The 25,112-nt window shown below is 52.6% G+C and overlaps 1 protein-coding gene across 1 annotated transcript in view; it reads left to right on the forward strand.

Moving 5' to 3' along the window:
• Nucleotides 1-25,112, forward strand: part of LOC128691887 (thioredoxin domain-containing protein 16-like) — a 101,481-nt gene that overhangs the window by 1,375 nt on the left and 74,994 nt on the right. The gene's annotated exons all lie outside the window — the stretch shown is intronic.

Genomic DNA, 25,112 nt, shown 5'->3' on the forward strand with positions numbered 1-25,112 from the left:
CTCCCCCTACAGACCACCACATCCTCCCTCAATACCTCCCCCTACAGACCTCCACATTCTCCCTCCCTCAATACCTCCCCCTACAGACCACCACATCCTCCCTCAATACCTCCCCCTACAGACCTCCACATTCTCCCTCCCTCAATACCTCCCCCTACAGACCACCACATCCTCCCTCAATACCTCCCCCTACAGACCTCCACATTCTCCCTCCCTCAATACCTACCCCTACAGACCTCCACATCCTCCCTCAATACCTCCCCCTACAGACCACCACATCCTCCCTCAATACCTCCCCCTACAGACCTCCACATTCTCCCTCCCTCAATACCTCCCCCTACAGACCTCCACATCCTCCCTCAATACCTCCCCCTACAGACCACCACATCCTCCCTCAATACCTCCCCCTACAGACCTCCACATCCTCCCTCAATACCTCCCCCTACAGACCTCCACATCCTCCCTCAATACCTCCCCCTACAGACCTCCACATCCTCCCTCAATACCTCCCCCTACAGACCACCACATCCTCCCTCAATACCTCCCCCTACAGACCTCCACATTCTCCCTCCCTCAATACCTCCCCCTACAGACCTCCACATCCTCCCTCAATACCTCCCCCTACAGACCACCACATCCTCCCTCAATACCTCCCCCTACAGACCACCACATCCTCCCTCAATACCTCCCCCTACAGACCTCCACATTCTCCCTCCCTCAATACCTCCCCCTACAGACCACCACATCCTCCCTCAATACCTCCCCCTACAGACCACCACATTCTCCCTCCCTCAATACCTCCCCCTACAGACCACCACATTCTCCCTCCCTCAATACCTCCCCCTACAGACCACCACATCCTCCCTCAATACCTCCCCCTACAGACCACCACATCCTCCCTCAATACCTCCCCCTACAGACCACCACATCCTCCCTCAATACCTCCCCCTACAGACCTCCACATTCTCCCTCCCTCAATACCTCCTCCTACAGACCACCACATCCTCCCTCAATACCTCCCCCTACAGACCTCCACATTCTCCCTCCCTCAATACCTCCTCCTACAGACCACCACATCCTCCCTCAATACCTCCCCCTACAGACCTCCACATTCTCCCTCCCTCAATACCTCCTCCTACAGACCACCACATCCTCCCTCAATACCTCCTCCTACAGACCACCACATCCTCCCTCAATACCTCCTCCTACAGACCACCACATACTCCCTCAATACCTCCCCCTACAGACCTCCACATCCTCCCTCAATACCTCCCCCTACAGACCTCCACATTCTCCCTCCCTCAATACCTCCTCCTACAGACCACCACATCCTCCCTCAATACCTCCCCCTACAGACCTCCACATTCTCCCTCCCTCAATACCTCCCCCTACAGACCTCCACATCCTCCCTCAATACCTCCCCCTACAGACCTCCACATTCTCCCTCCCTCAATACCTCCTCCTACAGACCACCACATCCTCCCTCAATACCTCCTCCTACAGACCACCACATCCTCCCTCAATACATCCCCCTACAGACCTCCACATCCTCCCTCAATACCTCCCCCTACAGACCTCCACATCCTCCCTCAATACCTCCCCCTACAGACCTCCACATCCTCCCTCAATACCTCCCCCTACAGACCCCCACATCCTCCCTCAATACCTCCCCCTACAGACCTCCACATCCTCCCTCAATACCTCCCCCTACAGACCTCCACATCCTCCCTCAATACCTCCCCCTACAGACCTCCACATTCTCCCTCCCTCAATACCTCCCCCTACAGACCTCCACATCCTCCCTCAATACCTCCCCCTACAGACCTCCACATCCTCCCTCAATACCTCCCCCTACAGACCTCCACATTCTCCCTCCCTCAATACCTCCCCCTACAGACCTCCACATCCTCCCTCAATACCTCCCCCTACAGACCTCCACATTCTCCCTCCCTCAATACCTCCCCCTACAGACCTCCACATCCTCCCTCAATACCTTCCCCTACAGACCCCCACATCCTCCCTCAATACCTCCCCCTACAGACCTCCACATCCTCCCTCAATACCTCCCCCTACAGACCTCCACATCCTCCCTCAATACCTCCCCCTACAGACCTCCACATTCTCCCTCCCTCAATACCTCCCCCTACAGACCTCCACATCCTCCCTCAATACCTCCCCCTACAGACCCCCACATCCTCCCTCAATACCTCCCCCTACAGACCTCCACATCCTCCCTCAATACCTCCCCCTACAGACCCCCACATCCTCCCTCAATACATCCCCCTACAGACCTCCACATCCTCCCTCAATACATCCCCCTACAGACCTCCACATCCTCCCTCAATACCTCCCCCTACAGACCACCACATCCTCCCTCAATACCTCCCCCTACAGACCACCACATCCTCCCTCAATACATCCCCCTACAGACCTCCACATCCTCCCTCAATACCTCCCCCTACAGACCTCCACATCCTCCCTCAATACATCCCCCTACAGACCTCCACATCCTCCCTCAATACATCCCCCTACAGACCTCCACATCCTCCCTCAATACCTCCCCCTACAGACCACCACATCCTCCCTCAATACCTCCCCCTACAGACCACCACATCCTCCCTCAATACCTCCCCCTACAGACCTCCACATCCTCCCTCAATACCTCCCCCTACAGACCTCCACATCCTCCCTCAATACATCCCCCTACAGACCTCCACATACTCCCTCAATACCTCCCCCTACAGACCTCCACATCCTCCCTCAATACCTCCCCCTACAGACCTCCACATACTCCCTCAATACCTCCCCCTACAGACCTCCACATACTCCCTCAATACATCCCCCTACAGACCTCCACATACTCCCTCAATACATCCCCCTACAGACCACCACATCCTCCCTCAATACCTCCCCCTACAGACCCCCACATCCTCCCTCAATACATCCCCCTACAGACCTCCACATCCTCCCTCAATACCTCCCCCTACAGACCTCCACATCCTCCCTCAATACATCCCCCTACAGACCTCCACATCCTCCCTCAATACCTCCCCCTACAGACCCCCACATCCTCCCTCAATACCTCCCCCTACAGACCTCCACATCCTCCCTCAATACATCCCCCTACAGACCTCCACATCCTCCCTCAATACCTCCCCCTACAGACCTCCACATCCTCCCTCAATACCTCCCCCTACAGACCTCCACATCCTCAATACCTTCCCCTACAGACCTCCACCTCCTCCCTCAATACCTCCCCCTACAGACCCCCACATCCTCCCTCAATACCTCCCCCTACAGACCTCCACATCCTCCCTCAATACCTCCCCCTACAGACCTCCACATCCTCCCTCAATACCTCCCCCTACAGACCTCCACATCCTCAATACCTCCCCCTACAGACCTCCACATCCTCCCTCAATACCTCCCCCTACAGACCGCCACATCCTCCCTCAATACCTCCCCCTACAGACCTCCACATCCTCCCTCAATACATCCCCCTACAGACCTCCACATCCTCCCTCAATACCTCCCCCTACAGACCTCCACATCCTCCCTCAATACCTCCCCCTACAGACCTCCACATCCTCAATACCTCCCCCTACAGACCTCCACATCCTCCCTCAATACCTCCCCCTACAGACCTCCACATCCTCCCTCAATACCTCCCCCTACAGACCTCCACATCCTCAATACCTCCCCCTACAGACCTCCACATCCTCCCTCAATACCTCCCCCTACATACCCCCACATCCTCCCTCAATACCTCCCCCTACAGACCTCCACATCCTCCCTCAATACATCCCCCTACAGACCTCCACATACTCCCTCAATACCTCCCCCTACAGACCTCCACATCCTCAATACCTCCCCCTACAGACCCCCACATCCTCCCTCAATACCTCCCCCTACAGACCTCCACATCCTCCCTCAATACATCCCCCTACAGACCTCCACATCCTCCCTCAATACCTCCCCCTACAGACCTCCACATCATCCCTCAATACCTCCCCCTACAGACCTCCACATCCTCAATACCTCCCCCTACAGACCTCCACATCCTCCCTCAATACCTCCCCCTACAGACCTCCACATCCTCAATACCTTCCCCTACAGACCTCCACATCCTCCCTCAATACCTCCCCCTACAGACCACCACATCCTCCCTCAATACCTCCCCCTACAGACCTCCACATCCTCCCTCAATACATCCCCCTACAGACCTCCACATCCTCCCTCAATACCTCCCCCTACAGACCCCCACATCCTCCCTCCATACCTCCCCCTACAGACCTCCACATCCTCCCTCAATACATCCCCCTACAGACCTCCACATCCTCCCTCAATACCTCCCCCTACAGACCTCCACATCCTCCCTCAATACATCCCCCTACAGACCCCCACATCCTCCCTCAATACCTCCCCCTACAGACCTCCACATCCTCCCTCAATACCTCCCCCTACAGACCCCCACATCCTCCCTCAATACCTCCCCCTACAGACCTCCACATCCTCCCTCAATACATCCCCCTACAGACCTCCACATCCTCCCTCAATACCTCCCCCTACAGACCTCCACATCCTCAATACCTCCCCCTACAGACCTCCACATCCTCCCTCAATACCTCCCCCTACAGACCTCCACATCCTCAATACCTCCCCCTACAGACCTCCACATCCTCCCTCAATGCCTCCCCCTACAGACCTCCACATCCTCCCTCAATACCTCCCCCTACAGACCTCCACATCCTCCCTCAATACCTCCCCCTACAGACCTCCACATCCTCCCTCACTACCTCCCCCTACAGACCTACACATCCTCAATACCTCCCCCTACAGACCTCCACATCCTCAATACCTCCCCCTACAGACCTCCACATCCTCCCTCAATACCTCCCCCTACAGACCTCCACATCCTCAATACCTTCCCCTACAGACCTCCACATCCTCCCTCAATACCTCCCCCTACAGACCTCCACATCCTCCCTCAATACCTTCCCCTACAGACCTCCACATCCTCCCTCAATACCTCCCCCTACAGACCTCCACATCCTCCCTCAATACCTCCCCCTACAGACCTCCACATCCTCCCTCAATACCTCCCCCTACAGACCTCCACATCCTCCCTCAATACATCCCCCTACAGACCTCCACATCCTCCCTCAATACCTCCCCCTACAGACCTCCACATACTCCCTCAATACATCCCCCTACAGACCTCCACATCCTCCCTCAATACCTCCCCCTACAGACCTCCACATCCTCCCTCAATACCTCCCCCTACAGACCTCCACATCCTCCCTCAATACCTCCCCCTACAGACCCCCACATCCTCCCTCAATACCTCCCCCTACAGACCTCCACATCCTCCCTCAATACATCCCCCTACAGACCTCCACATCCTCCCTCAATACCTCCCCCTACAGACCTCCACATACTCCCTCAATACATCCCCCTACAGACCTCCACATCCTCCCTCAATACCTCCCCCTACAGACCTCCACATCCTCCCTCAATACCTCCCCCTACAGACCCCCACATCCTCATTCCTCAATACCTCCCCCTACAGACCTCCACATCCTCCCTCAATACCTCCCCCTACAGACCCCCACATCCTCAATACCTCCCCCTACAGACCCCCACATCCTCAATACCTCCCCCTACAGACCCCCACATCCTCAATACCTCCCCCTACAGACCCCCACTTCCTCCCTCAATACCTCCCCCTACAGACCCCCACATCCTTCCTCATTCCTCAATACCTCCCCCTACAGACCTCCACATCCTCCCTCAATACCTCCCCCTACAGACCACCACATCCTCAATACCTCCCCCTACAGACCTCCACATACTCCCTCAATACCTCCCCCTACAGACCTCCACATCCTCCCTCAATACCTCCCCCTACAGACCTCCACATCCTCCCTCAATACCTCCCCCTACAGACCTCCACATCCTCCCTCAATACCTCCCCCTACAGACCACCACATCCTCCCTCAATACCTCCCCCTACAGACCACCACATCCTCAATACCTCCCCCTACAGACCTCCACATACTCCCTCAATACCTCCCCCTACAGACCTCCACATCCTCCCTCAATACCTCCCCCTACAGACCTCCACATCCTCCCTCAATACCTCCCCCTACAGACCCCCACATCCTCAATACCTCCCCCTACAGACCTCCACATCCTCCCTCAATACCTCCCCCTACAGACCCCCACTTCCTCCCTCAATACCTCCCCCTACAGACCTCCACATCCTCCCTCAATACCTACCCCTACAGACCTCCACATCCTCCCTCAATACCTACCCCTACAGACCTCCACATCCTCCCTCAATACCTCCCCCTACAGACCCTCACATCCTCCCTCAATACCTACCCCTACAGACCTCCACTTCCTCCCTCAATACCTACCCCTACAGACCCTCACATCCTCCCTCAATACCTACCCCTACAGACCTCCACATCCTCCCTCAATACCTACCCCTACAGACCTCCACATTATCCCTCAATACCTCCCCCTACAGACCCTCACATCCTCCCTCAATACCTACCCCTACAGACCTCCACATCCTCCCTCAATACCTCCCCCTACAGACCCTCACATCCTCCCTCAATACCTACCCCTACAGACCTCCACTTCCTCCCTCAATACCTACCCCTACAGACCCTCACATCCTCCCTCAATACCTACCCCTACAGACCTCCACATCCTCCCTCAATACCTACCCCTACAGACCTCCACATACTCCCTCAATACCTCCCCCTACAGACCTCCACATCCTCCCTCAATACCTACCCCTACAGACCTCCACATCCTCCCTCAATACCTACCCCTACAGACCTCCACATCCTCCCTCAATACCTACCCCTACAGACCTCCACATCCTCCCTCAATACCTCCCCCTACAGACCTCCACATCCTCCCTCAATACCTCCCCCTACAGACCTCCACATCCTCAATACCTCCCCCTACAGACCTCCACATCCTCCCTCAATACCTCCCCCTACAGACCTCCACTTCCTCCCTCAATACCTCCCCCTACAGACCTCCACATCCTCCCTCAATACCTACCCCTACAGACCTCCACTTCCTCCCTCAATACCTACCCCTACAGACCCCCACATCCTCCCTCAATACCTCCCCCTACAGACCCTCACATCCTCCCTCAATACCTACCCCTACAGACCTCCACTTCCTCCCTCAATACCTACCCCTACAGACCCTCACATCCTCCCTCAATACCTACCCCTACAGACCCTCACATCCTCCCTCAATACCTCCCCCTACAGACCTCCACATCCTCCCTCAATACCTACCCCTACAGACCTCCACATCCTCCCTCAATACCTCCCCCTACAGACCTCCACATCCTCCCTCAATACCTCCCCCTACAGACCCGCACATCCTCCCTCAATACCTCCCCCTACAGACCCCCACATCCTCAATACCTCCCCCTACAGACCCCCACATCCTCCCTCAATACCTCCCCCTACAGACCCCCACATCCTCCATACCTCCCCCTACAGACCCCCACATCCTCCCTCAATACCTCCCCCTACAGACCCCCACATCCTCAATACCTCCCCCTACAGACCTCCACATCCTCCCTCAATACCTCCCCCTACAGACCTCCACATCCTCCCTCAATACCTCCCCCTACAGACCCCCACTTCCTCCCTCAATACCTCCCCCTACAGACCTCCACATCCTCCCTCAATACCTCCCCCTACAGACCCCCACATCCTCAATACCTCCCCCTACAGACCTCCACATCCTCCCTCAATACCTCCCCCTACAGACCTCCACATCCCCCCTCAATACCTCCCCCTACAGACCCCCACATCCTCAATACCTCCCCCTACAGACCCCCACTTCCTCCCTCAATACCTCCCCCTACAGACCTCCACATCCTCCCTCAATACCTCCCCCTACAGACCTCCACATCCTCCCTCAATACCTCCCCCTACAGACCACCACATCCTCCCTCAATACCTCCCCCTACAGACCCCCACTTCCTCCCTCAATACCTCCCCCTACAGACCTCCACATCCTCCCTCAATACCTCCCCCTACAGACCCCCACTTCCTCCCTCAATACCTCCCCCTACAGACCTCCACATCCCCCCTCAATACCTCCCCCTACAGACCACCCCATCCTCCCTCAATACCTCCCCCTACAGACCCCCACATCCTCAATACCTCCCCCTACAGACCTCCACATCCTCCCTCAATACCTCCCCCTACAGACCCCCACTTCCTCCCTCAATACCTCCCCCTACAGACCTCCACATCCTCCCTCAATACCTCCCCCTACAGACCTCCACATCCTCCCTCAATACCTCCCCCTACAGACCTCCACATCCCCCCTCAATACCTCCCCCTACAGACCCCCACATCCTCAATACCTCCCCCTACAGACCCCCACATCCTCAATACCTCCCCCTACAGACCCCCACTTCCTCCCTCAATACCTCCCCCTACAGACCTCCACATCCTCCCTCAATACCTCCCCCTACAGACCCCCACATCCTCAATACCTCCCCCTACAGACCTCCACATCCTCCCTCAATACCTACCCCTACAGACCACCACATCCTCAATACCTCCCCCTACAGACCTCCACATCCTCCCTCAATACCTACCCCTACAGACCACCACATCCTCAATACCTCCCCCTACAGACCTCCACATCCTCCCTCAATACCTCCCCCTACAGACCTCCACATCCTCCCTCAATACCTCCCCCTACAGACCTCCACATCCCCCCTCAATACCTCCCCCTACAGACCCCCACATCCTCAATACCTCCCCCTACAGACCTCCACATCCCCCCTCAATACCTCCCCCTACAGACCCCCACATCCTCAATACCTCCCCCTACAGACCCCCACTTCCTCCCTCAATACCTCCCCCTACAGACCTACACATCCTCCCTCAATACCTCCCCCTACAGACCCCCACATCCTCAATACCTCCCCCTACAGACCTCCACATCCTCCCTCAATACCTACCCCTACAGACCACCACATCCTCAATACCTCCCCCTACAGACCTCCACATCCTCCCTCAATACCTCCCCCTACAGACCTCCACATCCTCCCTCAATACCTCCCCCTACAGACCTCCACATCCTCCCTCAATACCTCCCCCTACAGACCTCCACATCCTCCCTCAATACCTCCCCCTACAGACCCCCACATCCTCAATACCTCCCCCTACAGACCTCCACATCCTCCCTCAATACCTCCCCCTACAGACCTCCACATCCTCCCTCAATACCTCCCCCTACAGACCTCCACATCCTCCCTCAATACCTCCCCCTACAGACCTCCACATCCTCCCTCAATACCTCCCCCTACAGACCTCCACATCCTCCCTCAATACCTCCCCCTACAGACCTCCACATCCTCCCTCAATACCTCCCCCTACAGACCCCCACTTCCTCCCTCAATACCTCCCCCTACAGACCACCACATCCTCCCTCAATACCTCCCCCTACAGACCTCCACATCCTCCCTCAATACCTCCCCCTACAGACCCCCACATCCTCCCTCAATACCTCCCCCTACAGACCCCCACATCCTCCCTCAATACCTCCCCCTACAGACCTCCACATCCTCCCTCAATACCTCCCCCTACAGACCCCCACATCCTCCCTCAATACCTCCCCCTACAGACCCCCACATCCTCCCTCAATACCTCCCCCTACAGACCCCCACTTCCTCCCTCAATACCTCCCCCTACAGACCCCCACATCCTCCCTCAATACCTCCCCCTACAGACCTCCACATCCTCCCTCAATACCTCCCCCTACAGACCCCCACATCCTCCCTCAATACCTCCCCCTACAGACCCCCACATCCTCCCTCAATACCTCCCCCTACAGACCCCCACTTCCTCCCTCAATACCTCCCCCTACAGACCTCCACATCCTCCCTCAATACCTCCCCCTACAGACCCCCACATCCTCCCTCAATACATCCCCCTACAGACCTCCACATACTCCCTCAATACCTCCCCCTACAGACCCTCACATCCTCCCTCAATACCTCCCCCTACAGACCCCCACCTCCTCCCTCAATCCCGCCCCCTACAGACCCCCACATCCTCCCTCAATACCTCCCCCTACAGACCTCCACATCCTCCCTCAATACATCCCCCTACAGACCCCCACATCCTCCCTCAATACATCCCCCTACAGACCTCCACATACTCCCTCAATACCTCCCCCTACAGACCCTCACATCCTCCCTCAATACCTCCCCCTACAGACCCCCACATCCTCCCTCAATACATCCCCCTACAGACCCCCACATCCTCCCTCAATACCTCCCCCTACAGACCTCCACATCCTCCCTCAATACATCCCCCTACAGACCCCCACATCCTCCCTCAATACATCCCCCTACAGACCTCCACATACTCCCTCAATACCTCCCCCTACAGACCCTCACATCCTCCCTCAATACCTCCCCCTACAGACCTCCACATCCTCCCTCAATACCTCCCCCTACAGACCTCCACATCCTCCCTCAATACCTTCCCCTACAGACCCCCACATCCTCAATACCTCCCCCTACAGACCTCCACATCCTCCCTCAATACCTCCCCCTACAGACCTCCACATCCTCCCTCAATACCTCCCCCTACAGACCCCCACATCCTCAATACCTCCCCCTACAGACCCCCACTTCCTCCCTCAATACCTCCCCCTACAGACCTCCACATCCTCCCTCAATACCTCCCCCTACAGACCCCCACTTCCTCCCTCAATACCTCCCCCTACAGACCTCCACATCCTCCCTCAATACCTCCCCCTACAGACCACCACATCCTCAATACCTACCCCTACAGACCTCCACATCCTCCCTCAAAACCTCCCCCTACAGACCCCCACATCCACAATACCTCCCCCTACAGACCCCCACATCCTCAATACCTCCCCCTACAGACCACCACATCCTCCCTCAATACCTCCCCCGACAGACCACCACAGCCTCAATACCTCCCCCTACAGACCTCCACATCCTCCCTCAATACCTCCCCCTACAGACCTCCACATCCTCCCTCAATACCTCCCCCTACAGACCTCCACATCCTCCCTCAATACCTCCCCCTACAGACCCCCACATCCTCAATACCTCCCCCTACAGACCTCCACATCCTCCCTCAATACCTCCCCCTACAGACCTCCACATCCTCCCTCAATACCTCCCCCTACAGACCCCCACTTCCTCCCTCAATACCTCCCCCTACAGACCTCCACATCCTCCCTCAATACCTCCCCCTACAGACCCCCACATCCTCAATACCTCCCCCTACAGACCTCCACATCCTCCCTCAATACCTCCCCCTACAGACCTCCACATCCCCCCTCAATACCTCCCCCTACAGACCTCCACATCCTCCCTCAATACCTCCCCCTACAGACCCCCACATCCTCCCTCAATACCTCCCCCTACAGACCTCCACATACTCCCTCAATACCTCCCCCTACAGACCTCCACATACTCCCTCAATACCTCCCCCTACAGACCTCCACATACTCCCTCAATACCTCCCCCTACAGACCTCCACATCCTCCCTCAATATCTCCCCCTACAGACCCCCACTTCCTCCCTCAATACCTCCCCCTACAGACCTCCACATACTCCCTCAATACCTCCCCCTACAGACCTCCACATACTCCCTCAATACCTCCCCCTACAGACCTCCACATACTCCCTCAATACCTCCCCCTACAGACCTCCACATACTCCCTCAATACCTACCCCTACAGACCTCCACATACTCCCTCAATACCTCCCCCTACAGACCTCCACATACTCCCTCAATACCTCCCCCTACAGACCTCCACATACTCCCTCAATACCTCCCCCTACAGACCTCCACATCCTCCCTCAATACCTCCCCCTACAGACCCCCACTTCCTCCCTCAATACCTCCCCCTACAGACCTCCACATCCTCCCTCAATACCTCCCCCTACAGACCTCCACATACTCCCTCAATACCTCCCCCTACAGACCCCCACTTCCTCCCTCAATACCTCCCCCTACAGACCTCCACATCCTCCCTCAATACCTCCCCCTACAGACCTCCACATACTCCCTCAATACCTCCCCCTACAGACCTCCACATCCTCCCTCAATACCTCCCCCTACAGACCCCCACTTCCTCCCTCAATACCTCCCCCTACAGACCTCCACATCCTCCCTCAATACCTCCCCCTACAGACCTCCACATACTCCCTCAATACCTCCCCCTACAGACCACCACATCCTCCCTCAATACCTCCCCCTACAGACCTCCACATCCTCCCTCAATACCTCCCCCTACAGACCCCCACTTCCTCCCTCAATACCTCCCCCTACAGACCTCCACATCCTCCCTCAATACCTCCCCCTACAGACCTCCACATCCTCCCTCAATACCTCCCCCTACAGACCTCCACATCCTCAATACCTCCCCCTACAGACCTCCACATCCTCCCTCAATACCTCCCCCTACAGACCCCCACATCCTCCCTCAATACCGCCCCCTACAGACCCCCACATTCTCCCTCAAGACCTCCCCCTACAGACCTCCACATCCTCCCTCAATACCTCCCCCTACAGACCCCCACATCCTCCCTCAATACCTCCCCCTACAGACCTCCACATCCTCCCTCAATACCTCCCCCTACAGACCCCCACATCCTCCCTCAATACCTCCCCCTACAGACCTCCACATCCTCCCTCAATACCTCCCCCTACAGACCCCCACATCCTCCCTCAATACCTCCCCCTACAGACCCCCACATCCTCCCTCAATACCTACCCCTACAGACCCCCACATCCTCCCTCAATACCTCCCCCTACAGACCCCCACATCCTCCCTCAATACCTCCCCCTACAGACCTCCACATCCTCCCTCAATACCTCCCCCTACAGACCTCCACATCCTCCCTCAATACCTCCCCCTACAGACCCCCACGTACTCCCTCAATACCTCCCCCTACAGACCCCCACTTCCTCCCTCAATACCTACCCCTACAGACCTCCACATCCTCCCTCAATACCTCCCCCTACAGACCTCCACATACTCCCTCAATACCTACCCCTACAGACCTCCACATACTCCCTCAATACCTCCCCCTACAGACCTCCACATACTCCCTCAATACCTCCCCCTACAGACCTCCACATACTCCCTCAATACCTCCCCCTACAGACCTCCACATCCTCCCTCAATACCTCCCCCTACAGACCCCCACTTCCTCCCTCAATACCTCCCCCTACAGACCTCCACATCCTCCCTCAATACCTCCCCCTACAGACCTCCACATCCTCCCTCAATACCTCCCCCTACAGACCTCCACATCCTCCCTCAATACCTCCCCCTACAGACCCCCACTTCCTCCCTCAATACCTCCCCCTACAGACCTCCACATCCTCCCTCAATACCTCCCCCTACAGACCTCCACATCCTCCCTCAATACCTCCCCCTACAGACCTCCACATCCTCCCTCAATACCTCCCCCTACAGACCCCCACTTCCTCCCTCAATACCTCCCCCTACAGACCTCCACATCCTCCCTCAATACCTCCCCCTACAGACCCCCACTTCCTCCCTCAATACCTCCCCCTACAGACCTCCACATCCTCCCTCAATACCTCCCCCTACAGACCTCCACATCCTCCCTCAATACCTCCCCCTACAGACCTCCACATCCTCCCTCAATACCTCCCCCTACAGACCCCCACTTCCTCCCTCAATACCTCCCCCTACAGACCTCCACATCCTCCCTCAATACCTCCCCCTACAGACCCCCACTTCCTCCCTCAATACCTCCCCCTACAGACCTCCACATCCTCCCTCAATACCTCCCCCTACAGACCCCCACATCCTCCCTCAATACCTCCCCCTACAGACCCCCACATCCTCCCTCAATACCTCCCCCTACAGACCTCCACATCCTCCCTCAATACCTCCCCCTACAGACCCCCACATCCTCCCTCAATACCTCCCCCTACAGACCCCCACATCCTCCCTCAATACCTCCCCCTACAGACCTCCACATCCTCCCTCAATACCTCCCCCTACAGACCCCCACATCCTCCCTCAATACCTCCCCCTACAGACCTCCACATCCTCCCTCAATACCTCCCCCTACAGACCCCCACATCCTCCCTCAATACCTCCCCCTACAGACCTCCACATCCTCCCTCAATACCTCCCCCTACAGACCCCCACATCCTCCCTCAATACCTCCCCCTACAGACCTCCACATCCTCCCTCAATACCTCCCCCTACAGACCCCCACTTCCTCCCTCAATACCTACCCCTACAGACCTCCACATCCTCCCTCAATACCTCCCCCTACAGACCCCCACTTCCTCCCTCAATACCTCCCCCTACAGACCTCCACATCCTCCCTCAATACCTCCCCCTACAGACCTCCACATCCTCCCTCAATACCTACCCCTACAGACCTCCACATACTCCCTCAATACCTTCCCCTACAGACCTCCACATACTCCCTCAATACCTCCCCCTACAGACCTCCACATCCTCCCTCAATACCTCCCCCTACAGACCTCCACATACTCCCTCAATACCTCCCCCTACAGACCTCCACATACTCCCTCAATACCTCCCCCTACAGACCTCCACATCCTCCCTCAATACCTCCCCCTACAGACCTCCACATCCTTCCTCATTCCTCAATACCTCCCCCTACAGACATCCACATCCTCCAATACATCCCCCTACAGACCTCCACATACTCCCTCAATACCTCCCCCTACAGACCTCCACATTCTCCCTCAATACCTCCCCCTACAGACCTCCACATACTCCCTCAATACCTCCCCCTACAGACCTCCACATTCTCCCTCAATACCTCCCCCTACAGACCTCCACATACTCCCTCAATACCTCCCCCTACAGACCTCCACATCCTCCCTCAATACCTACCCCTACAGACCCCCACATCACCCCACAATACCTCCCCCTACAGACCCCCACATCCTCAATACCTCCCCCTACAGACCCCCACATCCTCAATACCTCCCCCTACAGACCTCCACATTCTCCCTCAATACCTCCCCCTACAGACCTCCACATCCTCCCTCAATACCTCCCCCTACAGACCTCCACATTCTCCCTCAATACCTCCCCCTACAGACCTCCACATCCTCCCTCAATACCTCCCCCTACAGACCTCCACATTCTCCCTCAATACCTCTGTTATGCAGGGTTCTCCATGACATCGTATGTACATATTAGTGGGGAAGTGTGCCATAATAATATGAATATTGTAGTTGTAAGGAATAATTTTATAATTCATAATGTGTTTTTGGAGGTACTGTAAAGTACTCTAACTATAATTATAAAGAATGGAGTTAGTGATTTATTTTCCAAGGATGTTTGGGTACGCAGAGTAAGCGTGGGGGAGGAGGTCACGTGATGTTATGATGGCGGTAGAAGCTGGCGTCGGAGATGCTGTATATTTTAAGTTAAGTTAGCAATAATACATTCATTTTGTTTATCCAATTCAAGCCATAGGCTTTCATATGGCTTACCTGTATGTTAACCCAGGCACTGACATGGTCAGGGTGCTGTGGGATGAGTGATGAAGTAAGAAATGAGGTTTGTGGTGTCATGACGGCCTGACGCTGACGAAGCCTAGTGTTATGGTGGCTGAACCTCCAGCCAGCTGTGTGTACTTTCATTTGGGCGTGTAGAATTAAGGTTTTTATGTTATGGTGATTAAATAGATATATTTTCCTAATTGGGATTTTTGCCTAACCCTCTGTTAACCAACCCCTTGAAGTAACACATACTGGTTTAGCGCTTTCTGTTTTGACTGGGATAGCCCTGGGTGGCCTGTTTATGCTTGAGATGTGTGTAACTTTTACCTTTGCCCTTAGACAAGGCTCAAGCCCCCAGCTATCCCACATTTCTGCGTAACATGGGGGCCTGTATATGGGAGAATTATCAAATTTTTGTGGTAATTCAAGTTTGCAACCTGGAAAGTCAATAATCATTCTTTACTGGGTTGGTCAGAGGAAGCATTCACTCTAACACTCACACTAAAATAATAATTTACCTTTGTTTGCAATATTGCTAGTTTTTAGGGTGTTATTATTAATACCCTGTGAATAATTTATTTTTGTGTGCAACATTGCTAGTTTTTAGGGTGTTATTATTAATTAATACCCTGTGAATAATTTACCTTTCTGTATAATATTGCTGGTTTTAGGGTGTTATTATTAATTAATACTCTATAAATCATTTACCTTTCTGTGCCATATTGTTGATTTTTAGGGTGTTATTAATACTTGATATTTTGTGCATAATTTACCCTTGCAGGTACAATCTTGCTGCTTTTAGGGGGATATGCTTACCTAAATTTCTGGAAATAATTTACCTTTGCAGGTGCAGTAGCTCTTATTTTTTTTTTTTTTTTTTTTTTCTGCTAGGATTTTCTTTTTGTGTGCAATCCTGTTTAATTTGAGGGAGTCACATGACAACTCCTTGTGAATATACTACTTCAGTATATGTACCTTGCTGTGTGCTTTATTATTTTATATCAGTAAGTTCTGTGGCTGGTAGTAAGATTTGGTGCTATTATTTCCCAAAATGGCTGACACTGGTGAAAATTCTGTGGATGACATGCATTTGGAAGGTGACATTGCATCACATCCCCATGATAGGGACCTGGATAAGGAAGTAGTAATTTTACAAATGAAATTAACCCTAGTTGCAGAAGAAAAGGAACGGTTAAGAATTGAGCGTACAAAGATCCAGGAACAGAGAGCCTTAGAGGAGCTTAGGGCTCAAGAAAGAGCAAAAGAGAGGCAGCTTGCTTCTCACCCAGACACAGACACAAGGGTAGATGTTTTTCATTTGGATAAAGCCATAAAATTTGTGCCCAAATTCCTAGAGAAAGACCCAGACCAGTTTTTTCTGTTATTTGAAAGTACGGCCAAATCCCAAGGTTGGCCGGAAAAGGAATGGGCGACATTAGCAAGAACCCAATTAGTTGGTAAAGGGTTACAGGCTATTAGTTCTTTAGAAGGATCTGCCTTTTCTGATTATCATAAGCTAAAAGAGGTAGTTTTACTGGCTTATCAAATGTTGCCGGAAAGGTACAGGCAGAAATTCAGAGGACTAAAGTTTCAGTCAGGGCAGTCTTTGGTGGAATATGGTAAGGAGAAGATGTCACTTCTAAATAGGTGGTGTCGCTCAAAGGGGGTGGTAGGCAATTATGAAGGTGTAATTACCTTAATTTTGTTAGAGGATCTTTTGAGAAATGTTCCTCCTGACCTTAAGGCATATCTTGAGGAGAAGGATCTTGATGAGTTTAATAATGCTTTAGAGCTGGGTGACAGATTTTTAGCTAACCAAAAATTTGGTAGCAGTTACCACACCCTACATACTAATAATGGTAAGTTTTCTCCACCCACAAATAGGAATAAGAAATTTCAGAAGTTTAAGCCACCCATTTATCAGCCTAATAACCACAAGGGTTTTAATAACCCTAATTTTCCAGTACCCACTCGAGGAGGTTTTAAGTCAGCTGTCACAGGTCCAGGACTACAAGGAACAGGTGGGACGAGCCCAGTTCCCCAGAACCAAGGGATCCAACCTAGGTCAGATGGGCAGGGGGCCTTTAAACCTTATCACTGTACATATTGCAATAAACAGGGCCACCTGCAGCCATATTGTCGAAAGATGCTTAGGGACCAGGCTGCGACAGATGCTTCTCCAGTAAATACACCGATTACACATGATGTGGCTTGCATTGCAGTTTTGCCCCAAGGTATCCAAAGAAGACCAGCAGTCTTTGACCCTCGGATGAAGGTCTATTCAAGTAAGTCTACTGTGGCCTTACACCAAAATGAAGGTAGGGTCACGGGTGTTATGTCTTTGAGGGACACTTGTAGCACATACACCTTGCTTCGCAGGGGTGTATTGCCAGTGTCGGATGACACCTACACCGGATTGGACATTTTTCTTAAAGGGATAACTGGAGTCCCTGTCAGGACTCCAGTGCACAGGTTATGGATTGAGTCTGAGTACCAGTCTGGGTACCTACCTGTAGGTATTGCAGAAGATGTACCTTTTGAAGGAGTTGACCTTCTACTAGGCAACAATGTTGTGGGACTCCTCAAAAGTGAGGAATGTTTGGTTTTGCAGGACCCGGCTTTACAAGGTGGTAATGACCCAATTGGAGCAACGGTACCTGAAAATTTTTCAATGTGCTTTCAGACTAAACAGGGGAACAAGGTAGGAGCTGTGCCTCACTGTGACCCTTCTGCACACTGTGGTGATGGTTTGGGCATGGGGAGCCTGTTCATTGAGTCTGACCTGCAGGAGATTCTGAGCAGTGATGAACCGGTTCAACCGGAACTCGGTTGGAGAAGTGGTCTTGGTGCTGATGTGGGAAAAAATCCCCTGACTCTGCAGCAGCTGAGTGAGGCCCGGGAAGGTTGTGACCTCCGGAACGCTATTCATTTATCAGTTGTCGCGGAGGATGTGGTTCCCAAATTTACCAAGTGTTTATTTTGCAGAGTTGATCAAATGAGCAAGACTCTTTTTAAGAGGACCTGTGCTTACGTGGACGCGGCAGAACTATTAAAGTGTCTTTGTCAGTATTTTTTACAGATTCTGAAGGAATGGCATTTCAGTGTTAAGACGGGAGAGCTAAATAATCAGTGTTTATTAATAAATTCCTTTTCTAACAGGTTACCAGAGTCTGTACCCTTTCTGAATAATTTTGTGTGTGTGGTTTTGAGATTTCTGGTGAAACATTTTTGTCTCTTAGGCTTTGCACAAATCACCCAGACGTCATATTTTATGAAATGTCATGTAGTTTTGAGAGGCCTACTTGAGGTTAAATTTACCAATGTATATCATCCTAGGAGTCAAAGAAAAGCTCCATGGTTTTCCCAGTCTCTCAGGGCAATGCATATTTGTTTTCCCCAGTACCAGAAGGACTGGGAGGAGGGAATTCCCCTCCCTTTCATTACCGTGTGGGGAAGCACTCTGGAATCATTAAGTCATGTGCTACGTGAGGATGGTGATGTTTCCCCGGCGGTGTTTTTTCTCGGTTTCAGAAAATTCTTGGCTAAGATGAGGTCGATGGCACTAGTGCACCAGTCTGCCAGTCCGCCCAGAATGACGTGGGACTATGAGGTGGTGCTACACATTCTGGAAGCTGGAGAGATGGGATTGGCACTGGAACCGGGTCCTGGGAAGGCTATGATGGAACTGTGTGGTGACTTCAAAATGATGATGGATAAAGTCCCTGAGAAAGATAATGTAAGCAGGAAAATTGTAAGAGATTGTGGAAGATTTAGATCTTCTGAAAGACTGGTTGAAGTGTTGGCTCAGCCGTGGTGCACCTTAGTGAAAGAGTTTTGGGATGCTGAAAAATGGGGCCATGTTAAACCCCATGAGGTAGAGGTTTCCGATTTTGTGAAATGTCAGCAGGTCTGGCATGATGTAAGCTGGGGTGAAATAGGTTCCTTGAAGGAAGTGAAGTGTTTATTTCTAGAGACTGTATTTGTATCCAGCGAGAGTCGGTGGACGTTGTTTTTTACTGGTCTCACACTAGGTGATACCTTGAAAACGTGCACAGACTGCCGCCAGGTACAGTTAAAAAATAAGGTTTTGTCTCCTCTTTATGAACTACATGCAAATTGTGTGAATGAACAGTGGGTGCGTCATCTGCTTCCCACGACCATGTGTGCCAAGGACACACCCGTATTTGTAACTTTAATATCTCTGTCCATGTACCTTTTGTATGCCATTAACCCTCAAGATCTTTTATGTGTAACCCTGAGTTACCCTCCCCGGGTTTTGCAAAATAATACAGAGGTTGGGTCAGTCTTGTTGCAGGGTAGAGCAGGAGAAGTAATGCCACTCGGCTGCTTCTCAGCAAAAAGTAGCAGGCACCAAAGAAGTTATACCTCCATAGAAAAGGAGGCTCTTGCTTTAGTGTTGGCAGTGCAACACTTTGACGTGCACATATCTAAATCAGTTCACCCTATAACTGTGTATAGTGACCATAATCCCTTACGTTTCCTTCATTTAATGAGGAACCACAATCAGAGACTTACGAGGTGGGCCTTGTGTCTCCAACCTCTTAATCTGGTGATTCGTTATGTGAAGGGAGCGGAGAATGTGGTTGCTGATGCCTTGTCTCGTGTTTAAAGTGCACAATGTAGTGTATAGATCACTTATCTATTCTTATTTTGCAGTGGTTTGCGGTAGACGAGTAGATGGAACTCTGGGCCACCCAAAGGAGAAGGGCAGGTTGAGCTGGAGCTGGAGGTATCAGGATTCCCTAGTGTGTGTGTATTTAGGGGGGTAGACACATCAAAGACCATACCTAGGTAAGGTATGCTACGTTTTTTAGGTGTTGGCTGGAATGCCTCGCCTCTGTTTTATGTTGGTATAGGGACTGTTGGACCTAATGTTTTAGTGAATGTGGGGCTGGCGGTGATGCCCTCCACTGTTTGGGTCATGTCTTTTGATCCGAGGTGTTTTGGTTCTCCAGGACTCTTTTTCAATTTTTCCTTTTTGGATCACCACTGGGGTGACTCCAGGGTCCTTGGAATGACATGTAGGTGACGGCCTGGGAGGTCCACCTTTTCGGGGTCTTCAGTGATGACTCCAGGGTTTTACGGCCGCAGTCCCACCAACAAGATTTATGTGCCTATCCACCCGTTGTTTTTAGGGGCCTGAGATTTTCCCCTCTCCTGTGCTCTCCTGATTCTCGCAGAGGTGTGTCATGGGGAACCAGTTTTGTTTACTAAAGATTGCTGTGAGATGGGAGTGATAATGTGATGTTGTTTTCTCCGTAGAATTTAACATGTAACATATGTTTTTCTTTTCTTTGAACTCCTGGAAAATGTACTTACTGTTTAAAAGTTTTTTTGGTGGCACCTACAGTTTGGTCTGCCTTGCAACATACTGAACTTTGGTGTTACTTCAGTAAACGGCATTCCTCAGGGGCACTTTTGTACAAAGTTTACTTGCTTGTTTATAAGTTTGCTTGATGTAATTTAGGTAAAATGCATCAACGCCAGCGCCTGGCCAGCGCTGTGTTGTAATGGTGCCTTTTCCTAAAACAGCTGTCTAAGAGTGTGACTGTGAGCTCGTTGGACATAGAACTTGATCACTTTTATGTTCGACGAGTTTCATATGTCTGCACTCTAGTACCTCAGTTTGTAAATATTGCATATTTGTAGTACCAAAAGACCGTCATTGTATGGTGGTCATTCCCCAGTTATCATTTTGCCAGTTGCCTCAGACCTTAATGTGGGGCTTATTTTCTTTTTTTTTTTTTTTCTTTTTGCCTAGCGGTGTCCGTTGGGACCCCGCTAGCAGAGTGAGACCTATGGTCTGGGGGTGGGGGTGTTATGCAGGGTTCTCCATGACATCGTATGTACATATTAGTGGGGAAGTGTGCCATAATAATATGAATATTGTAGTTGTAAGGAATAATTTTATAATTCATAATGTGTTTTTGGAGGTACTGTAAAGTACTCTAACTATAATTATAAAGAATGGAGTTAGTGATTTATTTTCCAAGGATGTTTGGGTACGCAGAGTAAGCGTGGGGGAGGAGGTCACGTGATGTTATGATGGCGGTAGAAGCTGGCGTCGGAGATGCTGTATATTTTAAGTTAAGTTAGCAATAATACATTCATTTTGTTTATCCAATTCAAGCCATAGGCTTTCATATGGCTTACCTGTATGTTAACCCAGGCACTGACATGGTCAGGGTGCTGTGGGATGAGTGATGAAGTAAGAAATGAGGTTTGTGGTGTCATGACGGCCTGACGCTGACGAAGCCTAGTGTTATGGTGGCTGAACCTCCAGCCAGCTGTGTGTACTTTCATTTGGGCGTGTAGAATTAAGGTTTTTATGTTATGGTGATTAAATAGATATATTTTCCTAATTGGGATTTTTGCCTAACCCTCTGTTAACCAACCCCTTGAAGTAACACATACTGGTTTAGCGCTTTCTGTTTTGACTGGGATAGCCCTGGGTGGCCTGTTTATGCTTGAGATGTGTGTAACTTTTACCTTTGCCCTTAGACAAGGCTCAAGCCCCCAGCTATCCCACATTTCTGCGTAACAACCTCCCCCTACAGACCTCCACATACTCCCTCAATACCTCCCCCTACAGACCTCCACATTCTCCCTCAATACCTCCCCCTACAGACCTCCACATCCTCCCTCAATACCTCCCCCTACAGACCTCCACATACTCCCTCAATACCTCCCCCTACAGACCCTCACATCCTCCCTCAATACCTCCCCCTACAGACCCCCACATCCTCAATACCTCCCCCTACAGACCCCCACATCCTCAATACCTCCCCCTACAGACCTCCACATACTCCCTCAATACCTCCCCCTACAGACCTCCACATCCTCCCTCAATACCTCCCCCTACAGACCTCCACATCCTCCCTCAATACCTCCCCCTACAGACCTCCACATCCTCCCTCAATACCTCCCCCTACAGACCCCCACATCCTCAATACCTCCCCCTACAGACCCCCACATCCTCAATACCTCCCCCTACAGACCTCCACATCCTCCCTCAATACCTCCCCCTACAGACCTCCACATCCTCCCTCAATACCTCCCCCTACAGACCTCCACATCCTCCCTCAATACCTCCCCCTACAGACCTCCACATCCTCCCTCAATACCTACCCCTACAGACCCCCACATCCTCCCTCAATACCTCCCCCTACAGACCCCCACATCCTCCCTCAATACCTCCCCCTACAGACCTCCACATACTCCCTCAATACCTCCCCCTACAGACCTCCACATATTCCCTCAATACCTACCCCTACAGACCCCCACATCCTCCCTCAATACCTCCCCCTACAGACCTCCACATACTCCCTCAATACCTCCCCCTACAGACCTCCACATTCCCCCTCAATACCTCCCCCTACAGACCCCCACATCCTCCCTCAATACCTCCCCCTACAGACCCCCACATCCTCCCTCAATACCTTCCCCTACAGACCTCCACATACTCCCTCAATACCTCCCCCTACAGACCTCCACATCCTCCCTCAATACCTCCCCCTACAGACCTCCACATACTCCCTCAATACCTACCCCTACAGACCCCCACATCCTCCCTCAATACCTCCCCCTACAGACCTCCACATACTCCCTCAATACCTCCCCCTACAGACCTCCACATACTCCCTCAATACCTCCCCCTACAGACCTCCACATACTCCCTCAATACCTCCCCCTACAGACCTCCACATACTCCCTCAATACCTACCCCTACAGACCCCCACATCCTCCCTCAATACCTCCCCCTACAGACCTCCACATACTCCCTCAATACCTCCCCCTACAGACCTCCACATACTCCCTCAATACCTACCCCTACAGACCCCCACATCCTCCCTCAATACCTTCCCCTACAGACCCCCACATCCTCCCTCAATACCTACCCCTACAGACCCTCACATCCTCCCTCAATACCTTCCCCTACAGACCCCCACATCCTCCCTCAATACCTACCCCTACAGACCCCCACATCCTCCCTCAATACCGACCCCTACAGACCCCCACATCCTCCCTCAATACCTACCCCTACAGACCCCCACATCCTCCCTCAATACCTTCCCCTACAGACCTCCACATACTCCCTCAATACCTACCCCTACAGACCCCCACATACTCCCTCAATACCTTCCCCTACAGACCTCCACATCCCCCCTCAATACCTCCCCCTACAGACCCCCACATCCTCCCTCAATACCTACCCCTACAGACCCCCACATCCTCCCTCAATACCTTCCCCTACAGACCTCCACATACTCCCTCAATACCTACCCCTACAGACCCCCACATCCTCCCTCAATACCTACCCCTACAGACCCCCACATCCTCCCTCAATACCTTCCCCTACAGACCTCCACATACTCCCTCAATACCTTCCCCTACAGACCTCCACATACTCCCTCAATACCTTCCCCTACAGACCCCCACATCCTCCCTCAATACCTTCCCCTACAGACCCCCACATACTCCCTCAATACCTACCCCTACAGACCCCCACATCCTCCCTCAATACCTTCCCCTACAGACCCCCACATACTCCCTCAATACCTCCCCCTACAGACCCCCACATACTCCCTCAATACCTACCCCTACAGACCTCCACATCCTCCCTCAATACCTTCCCCTACAGACCTCCACATACTCCCTCAATACCTTCCCCTACAGACCCCCACATCCTCCCTCAATACCTTCCCCTACAGACCTCCACATACTCCCTCAATACCTTCCCCTACAGACCTCCACATACTCCCTCAATACCTTCCCCTACAGACCTCCACATACTCCCTCAATACCTACCCCTACAGACCTCCACATCCTCCCTCAATACCTCCCCCTACAGACCTCCACATACTCCCTCAATACCTACCCCTACAGACCTCCACATACTCCCTCAATACCTCCCCCTACAGACCTCCACATACTCCCTCAATACCTACCCCTACAGACCTCCACATACTCCCTCAATACCTTCCCCTACAGACCTCCACATACTCCCTCAATACCTTCCCCTACAGACCTCCACATACTCCCTCAATACCTTCCCCTACAGACCTCCACATACTCCCTCAATACCTTCCCCTACAGACCTCCACATACTCCCTCAATACCTACCCCTACAGACCTCCACATACTCCCTCAATACCTTCCCCTACAGACCTCCACATACTCCCTCAATACCTTCCCCTACAGACCTCCACATCCTCCCTCAATACCTACCCCTACAGACCCTCACATCCTCCCTCAATACCTACCCCTACAGACCTCCACATACTCCCTCAATACCTACCCCTACAGACCTCCACATACTCCCTCAATACCTCCCCCTACAGACCTCCACATACTCCCTCAATACCTACCCCTACAGACCTCCACATACTCCCTCAATACCTTCCCCTACAGACCCCCACATCCTCCCTCAATACCTTCCCCTACAGACCTCCACATACTCCCTCAATACCTTCCCCTACAGACCTCCACATCCTCCCTCAATACCTCCCC

Source organism: Cherax quadricarinatus, chromosome 75 (genome assembly GCF_038502225.1).
Source record: "Cherax quadricarinatus isolate ZL_2023a chromosome 75, ASM3850222v1, whole genome shotgun sequence".
Taxonomy (NCBI): domain Eukaryota; kingdom Metazoa; phylum Arthropoda; class Malacostraca; order Decapoda; family Parastacidae; genus Cherax; species Cherax quadricarinatus.